Raw genomic sequence first — 8,190 nt, forward strand, 5'->3', positions numbered from 1 at the left:
GAGGGCAGCATCTGGTGTTTAGATCGCAATTTCCCAGGAAGGCATGGTTTGGGCAGATGCAACCAACTGTCCTCAAGGTGAGCGTTTGGAGGATCTGCTTTTCTCTTTTTCCAAGGAATAGTCACCTGGGGAGGTGGGGGCTGGTGGCTGACATCTGAGGCAGACATGAGCACTGCCTTGTTGAGCGTTGGGTTGGAGTGCTAACGAACCCCTGCTTCTGGGTCCTCCTCTCTGGGTCCCTCCACATCGACCTCAATTCTGACCCAAGGCCCTGGATGCAGATCTTCCTGGGTTGCAAAGCAGGTTAAGACAAGTCCCCAGGCTCTGCAGGGCTGTTTCTTCAACTCAGTGTCTTTCTGGTCCTCCTGCCAAGAGTGCCTTAGGGAGAGCGCATCGCTTCCACAAATTTACAGAGATGTGTCACAGCCCCTTCATCTCCAAGCCAATAAAAATAAAATTGATGGCCCACATAGAAGAGACTAGATAGCCATTCTCTCAGATGGGTCCTCCTGAGCTGGCTGGGGGCATGAGCATTAAGGATAAGGTTGTTCCATCTGAACCTATTCACAATGGGGTCGTCTCTGGCCTTCTAGGTGGCTTGAGATGGGGCCTCTGGGTAGTGAGGACGGAGCTGAATGAAGGGATGGCATGATCAGGGCAAGTCACTGTCCCGAGAAGGGGGACACGGTAGCTTATGCCTGCTCTGAATGCTCGTGAGTGGCGCGAGCCATCCCCCAGTGATACCGACTCTGGCTGATGACGGCATCGCTCTATTTCATTAGGGAAAACAAGCTTCTCCGAAAGCACCATTCCTGCTGCCGAGGCGGGAAAGATATGCTGAGGAAAATACCCTAAAGGAGCCAGTGTTTTTGGAATAAGTGAAGCCAGTCCTTGTAGAGCTCTTATCTCCAGCAGAAGTCAAATGTGGAGTTTGTACACAAGGGAGAGGGTTTATCTGGCAAAACTGCTAGCTGATGTCTCAAGATTGGAGCTGATTCTAGTGAATAAATGGGCTCTTATTTGGGGGAACATTTGCTTTGATCACTGTAAAAATGCTCACTTCCTCCCCTGTCTTCTCAGTTCCTCCTAGTGTGGTCAGAATGCGGTTGACATGGGTGGTCTATAATCGGGACAGATTTCCTTCCCGCCTGCTTATAATAACTATCCTTCACTTTGATATTGGCCTTGCATCTAAAATTTTGTGTATAGAATGATTTGTAGGTCGTATCCCTTTTTAACGCTCTGGGAAGTTTGTTATGGATTGATTTTGTAATCAATAATGATAGGACGTATTTATTGAGTGCCAGGGACTGCTGGGGGTGAATAGAATGGTGGACACCACCACCCAGGCTCTTGCTCTCATGGAATTGGTTTTCCATCGAAGCAGAGAACCTTTGCCAGCTTGCTTTCTTCTGGAAATTAAGGCCAACTCCAGTGCTCCCTGAATTCCATCTCTGGGAAACCCAGACTAAGGTGAACCCTACCTCTGCCCCCCATGTTTGGTGGGCCAGATGGGTCTGTTCCCAAATTTTAAAAAAGTGAGACTAACCCAAGATGTTGGTAATGTCAGGACACAGAGCTGCAGCTCCTTGGGCTGTGTGCTCGGGGAGCATGAGGCCAGGGCCATGACCAGTCCCCCTTCTGTGCTCCCGTGGCCTCTCCTGCGGGCCGCGCACAGCGAGCAGCCTGTGCAGCCAGGGGGCAGGGCAGTGCCCGGGCCTGGGAGGGGCAGTGGTCAGGTCTGGGGCTCTGGTTCCGTGTCTCAGTCCAGCAGTGACTTGGCTGTTGGGTCATCGGGGCAAATATCTGAGGACGGGCCACAGGGAATGTGGCCCTACTCTTGCCCCTCACACTTGGAAACAGAGCAGAGAGCCACCCACAGATGGAGGGGTGGCAGAGCAGGGCACTGAGGAGGTGAAAGGGCATTGCCAGGGAACCTCTCTTGGAGGGCCTGTGGCCAGCATGCAAAAAAATGCAGACCACTCATTGTAGAGCGCAGGGAGGCTGCCTGGACGTTGCCCTCCATCTTAAAGGAACTGAATTTCTTCCTTACCCCCTTCCTTCCCTCTTTTCTTTCTACCCCACAGCTAGTGACTGGCATATCACACACCAGGCTCTGTTTTCTGCTTTGAGGATACACATTTCCAGCTTTCAAGGAACCCACAGACAGGTCTCTAACCCAACACTCAGACATGCCTTATGGGAGTGCAGACAGGCCAAGCCGTGAACACGGTGCTCTAAGCAGGGATGCCTCCTCTGGGGCTGGGCCTATGGGGTGCCTGAAGGCTGGAGCTAGGGGAGGGCCGTGCAGCCAAGGGCTCCCACGGAGGAAGCGAGTGGAGCCCATTCTGTAACCGGACAGATGGCTGAACCTGTGGTGGGAGCTCCTGGGCCCGCCCCTCCCCACCTGTGGAGCTTTACAAACACGGACGCCCGGCCCCACCTGGAGAGGTTGCTGCAATTGGTCTGGGATGTGGCTGTGCACTGAGAGTTTTAAAAGCTCCTCGGGTGAGTCTAATGAGCTGCCCAGGTGAGAGCCCCTGGTCTTTATGTGAGTGTCAGGGAGAGACCAGAGGTCCGGAGCAGTCAGCACGCAGACCAGGAGGCTGCTGGGCACCACCAGGTGAGGGCCCTGTGCATGGAGGAGGGGGTTGCAATGAAGAGAGTAGGGTTAGGAAGGAGGTGTGGGGGGAGGCAGAGAGGGGGAGGGGCAGCCGTGTGGAGGAGATGAAGACAGCCAGGGTCTCTGGTGAGCCCGGGCCCGACCCTGAAGATCAGTCAGGCGCCCTCAGATTGGTGTCAGGCAATGACACCTGGAGGCCTGCCCACCCCGGGCCTGTTGCAGGTTCCCAGGAGGTGGGCTGCTGTGCGAGGGGTAGGGGCCCAGGCCTTGTTTCTCTCTCAGTAAAAGCCCAGAAGAAAGCGGGAATTGGCAGGGGCTGGGGTGGTTGTATTTCCTGAAACAAACAATTCCCTTTCCCCTGCCTGGGACGGAGAGGCCCTTGGCTCTTAGCCTCCTGGAAAACGAGGCCTAGTGGCTCCTCCCTTGGTATGAGGTGGTTCCGCACCCCACAGTGAGCTGTCCTCAGACACACCTCCCAGTGGTGTGGGCTGACTTCTGTGGCATTCCTTCCGGCCTCTCCTGCTTCCTCCCCTAGAGAAACTTCTGTTCAGTTCTTACTTACAGTATGAATCCCAAAGCCCGCTCGCTTCATCCTCGAGGCGTGGAGGGAGAAAAGACTGCCTCTCAGCCAACAGCAGAGGTAGGGATCGAGCCCAGAGATTGCAGCTCTGGGGCCCTCCGCCTGGACCAGGCTGGGAACCTTTTCCAAACCAACTGTATGTAGCTTTTCTCCTGCGTGTGCCTCATTCATTTTCCCCGAGTGTTTGGCATTATTTGGTTTTATTGTTGCATTTAGGTTCCACGAAGTAGCCTGATTGATTGACCTTTTGAAATGTCAGCGGCGGCTCCCTGGCTCTAGGGGATTTTGTGGGCTTCATTAGCCTTCGCCTCCTGGGCCACGTGAGCAAACCTCTCCTGTGATAGGCAAGGTGTCAGCGAGAGGGAAGCTTCCAGCAGGCCGGGGAGCATGGCAGCTGCTTACGGGCAGGGTCCCGGAGGAGCTGGGGCACCAGGTCATCCCTGTCATTGAAACAAACCAGGACTGGGTTAGGAAGCGGTAGAGCGGCGGTAGAAAAGCGGGCTGAGTCAGCAAATTGCCCAGATCCGACACCGGGTGGGTGCTGATTGAGTCCCGACACCCCTCTCTCCCTGAAGAGGGAAGCGCCCCTGAGCTTTGGGATGGTCATGGAGCCTTAGCTCCTGCTGGAAGGAGTGACAGTGTGTTTATGAGCTAATGATGACGAAGTGCGAGACTGTGCCTTCCCCTGTTCCCCACTCCCAGGTCACCCTGCACCGTCTCACCTGGGTGGGGGGATTTGGAGAGCCAGGGTAGGCTGTGGCCTCCCAGGGGCTTGAGGGGGGCGAGATGGTTGCCAGAGGATCAGGGGTTTTGCTCTTTGGTAGGGGGCCTCTCTGCACCCTTTGAAGGTTACTCCTCCACGTCCTCCTTCCCCTGAGCAGCACAGCATGGCTTCCACACTTGAGGGCTGTGGCACCCCAAGAAGGAGGGATGGGATTAAACCATCCCATTCCTGCTGTGTTGGTGGCAGGTGGAAGGACCATGCAGAAAGAGTTGGCTGGAAGTATGTGCTCATGAGTATTTATGTATGTAGGAGTCTGTGACTCAAACAATGAAGGTTGGGTGAAATCTTCTAGCAATCTGAAAGTTCTGTTAGGTGACATTTGTGAAATTTCCCAGCACAAAAGATGGTCGTGATGCTCCATGATGACTGAAAGCCTTAGGAGAGTCTTAAATGTCTTCCCGATTCATCAGTTAGGTTTGTGGCATGTTATTTTATTCCTTGAAAAATGGGCAATTCTAGTGTGGCAACACTGGTAACTTTCTGTTAACTAACATTGTTAACCAGAACACTCTTTTCCTGACCATGCTCCACATTATCAACTTGCCATTATTGATTATAATGATGATACATACCTAAGTCTTCATAAGCACAATGATAGATACCATTTCTTCAATGCTCACTGTCAACCAGGCCCTGTGTGCTAAATACTTTGTATTTATTTTCTTTAATCACTGCAACAGTCCTACTAAGTAGGTATTATTATTCCTATTTGGCAGATAGGATTTGGAGAGGTTAAATACCACATCCCAGATCACAGTGAGGGCGACTCCAAATTCTGTGCTCTTAACTGTTAGACACACTGCCTTCCTATTACAGTGTTACTGGACACCTCCTCTGTTGGCAGACTTCATGACCGAAGGGGGCTCAGGCCCTGCCTTCAGGTCACATGGGAAATGGGGGCACAGAGAGGAGAAAGGAAACACAGATGATGTGCTTGAGGTTCCTTGACATGTGGATGACTCAAATAGCTGAGAATTGCCAGCCATTCCTAGAGCGTGTGTGCGCGTGCGTGTGTGTGCGTGCATGCGTGTGTGTGCGTGCGTGTGTGTGCATGGGTGTGTGTGAGTCAGGGAGGTTTCAGAAACGGGAAACTTGTTTTGGACCCTGAAAAATGCAAGGGTGATGGGGTCACGGCATGAGTGAGGGCTCTGGTGGGGTTCAGGGGACTGATAACAGGTGTAGAGAAGACAGGATGTTGCTCAGAAAGTTGTTGGGTTCTGTGGCCACAACCCATGTACCCAGCGGGATCCCTGCAGGGTCAGAGGAACGCACAAGGGGAGCCTGGATGCTATGAGAAGTACTACTGGTGGTCCAAATGAGGCAGCTGCAGAGACCGGAGGAGAGTGGGTCCTGCCCAGAAGCCTGGTGGTGGTCTGGGCCGTGGGAGATGAGGCCCCTGTTGGAGAAGGGGGTATGTGGAGCCTGTAGGCAGCCTCTCTGTCATTTCTACAAACATGGCTGGAGTTAATGTGTAAAAACATGTTCCACCACCCTTCACCTCCCACTTCAGGCCTCTTGTGCTGTAGCGAGTATCTGGATGCTTGTGCAGGTTAGCCCCGTAGAAAGACTGCAATGTCACCTGAAGTTACAACTCCCAGGGGGTGAGCAGGTGCCTCTTTGTCTTCCTGGATCACAGATAAACTCTGATTCTGTGTGCCTCCCATCTCAGGACAGCAGTGGCCGTGCCTTTCAGATTCAGCGTGCCGCCTGCCTGACAGCATGCCTGGCCTGGGGTGATTGTGGCCTTGGTGACAGTGTGGGACCATGCCAAGCTGGGGTGCTTCGTGGAGGAAGGGCATCCCAAGCAGCTGTGAACTTGGATCAAGAGGTGCCCCTGGCTGTATCTGGGGGTTACCTGCTTGCTTCTTGCTATGGACCATGAACAACCTTGTTCCTGTGGCCCTTTCGGTGGGGACCCAGGGTTCAGGCCTGGCATTCTGCACCCCTTGTCTGGCTTTGATTTTCAGGGAGATGCAGGAGCCATGAGGCTGGTCTCCAGGTTCTCCACTTACCTGCTCTAGATCCATCACTAGGGCTGTGCTCACAGGATCTCAGAAATGCCAGATGACGCTGTTGGTTCAATCAATTTCTTGGCATGGTTCGCCAAAAAAAAAAAAAAGCAAAAATGAATGAATGAATAAATGAATGAATACCTTCCAACAAGTTAGTTATGGGACTGAATGCCCCTGCTTGCCTGCTTGCCTCTTCCTCATGCAGAGGGAGCTATTTCCTGAGCTCTCCTCAGATTTCCGTGCATGAGCCTCCTCTTTGTGCTTTGCCTGGCTTCGCCACACTCAGGCGGTGCAGCCCGCCTCAGCCTGGGCTTGTTGCACTTTTCTGGGGGTCATTTTCCCATTCTGCTGGATGGGTTGGTGGGCCCTGCAGCTCCAACCTGCCACCTGCCTCCCCCTCTGGCGTGGCGTGCCTGCAGGTGGTCTGGAGAGGCCCATCGAGGGCTCTGCTCAGGTGGTGGTGTTGGTGGTGGAGAGGCTCTGCTGTCCTCCCCTCCACCCCCGCAGTCCCCCACACCTGCCACAGTCCAGCCCCACATCTGTGTTGTAGGCAGCAACTGTCTACAGGGGTGTTTCAAACACAGGGATTTGCCTTGATCCTTTGTTCCTAAATTGTTTTTCAATGGAAGAACCGGGAGCCTGAACTGAGTTAAGAGAAAGTCTTGCCCTTCTGCTGGCTGTATGTGCTGGAGAAGGAGGGGCTCTGCTAGGCCCCAGGCAGCTTCCCTTGTCCCACGCTGCCTCCCTTACTTTCCAGGGCCTCCCGCTCAGGAAGTCCACCAGGCTTGCTGCCCAAGCACCCACACCTGTGCCCTCAACGATGTCCTGGCTGCCTCTTCCTGCCCCGATTCTGCAGAGCCTCCATCTCATTTTCTGTACCATCAGGCTGTGTTTGAGGGTTCCCACTGGGGCTATGACATCTTTCACATATGGTTTCATCTCCTCTCTGGAGGTTTCTCCAGACCCAGAGGCCTCATCCATCCTCCTGGCCCCTGTCTTTGGCCAGGGCAGGCCGTGGTCGTTTGCACTTCTTATCAAAGAGAAGTGTCTGGTGAGGAACGATCAGCAGAGCCTGCTCGGTGATGGTAAATGGAAGGGTGTGCGATTGGTGGGGATGGTTCTGGGTGTGGAACCCTGGCTCTTGTCTGAGTGACAGACCATGGGCAGAGGGACAGAGCCCTGGGAGGCTGGGGCTGAGCCTGACGATGGCTTTGTAAGTGCCTTTTCCTCCCCGGCACCTCAAAGTTGATGTCTAGGTGGGAGCGCCTTTATAATGATCTAATTGGAATGGTAACGGATGTAGCATTCTGCCGCAGCTAACAGCAAGATTGGAATTTGAGGAGACGCAGAGACAAATTACCTCTGAATTTTCTTGCAGCCATAAAAGCTTTAACTGTATAGTAATTTTCCGTTTCTGCGGCAGGCATATTTGCATATTGCTTAACAATTTATCTCCTGTCATTTGTCAGATATTATCCATCTCTTGTTAATAAGCTGAGACAGGTCGTATTAAGGCTGCGGGCCTCCTGTGCTCACCGTCGGCTTGGCTCTCCTGCTCATGGGGCTTGCTGTGGGCGCAGGCAGGCGTCACTGGGCTGCAGCTTGGCTCTGTGTCAGCTGCTCTGTCTGCAGCCCCAGCTGCCCCTGTTCCTGCATACACAGGGCGTGGAGCCACGGCATGTCGTTCGCTCTTCCTGGCCTTCCGAGGAAGCTCTGGGAACCCAGCTCTCCTCAAGTGGGAGCTGGACTCTAGAGGCTCCTCATGGCGCTGGCTCCCAGTCTCTCAGATTTTTACCTAACTCCATTTTCCCACTTTGAGAGCAAGGGTTCTAGCATGCGGTTCATTGCCCATTTAAAAAATTAATAAACGGGGCGCCTGGGTGGCTCAGTCGGTTAAGCGACTGCCTTCGGCTCAGGTCACGATCCTGGAGTCCCGGGATCGAGTCCCGCGTCGGGCTCCCTGCTCGGCGGGGGGTCTGCTTCTCCCTCTGACCCTCCCCCTGCCTGTGCTCTCTCGCGTGCGCGCTCTCTCTCTCTCTCAAATAAATAAAATCCTTTTTAAAAAAGTACTTAGGGCGCCTGGGTGGCTCAGGTGGTTAAGCGACTGCCTTCGGCTCAGGTCATGATCCTGGAGTCCCGGGATCGAGTCCCGCATCGGGCTCCCTGCTCGGCGGGGAGTCTGCTTCTCCCT

Source organism: Leptonychotes weddellii, chromosome 7 (assembly GCF_054177405.1).
Source record: "Leptonychotes weddellii isolate Sample4059 chromosome 7, ASM5417740v2, whole genome shotgun sequence".
NCBI classification, from domain to species: domain Eukaryota; kingdom Metazoa; phylum Chordata; class Mammalia; order Carnivora; family Phocidae; genus Leptonychotes; species Leptonychotes weddellii.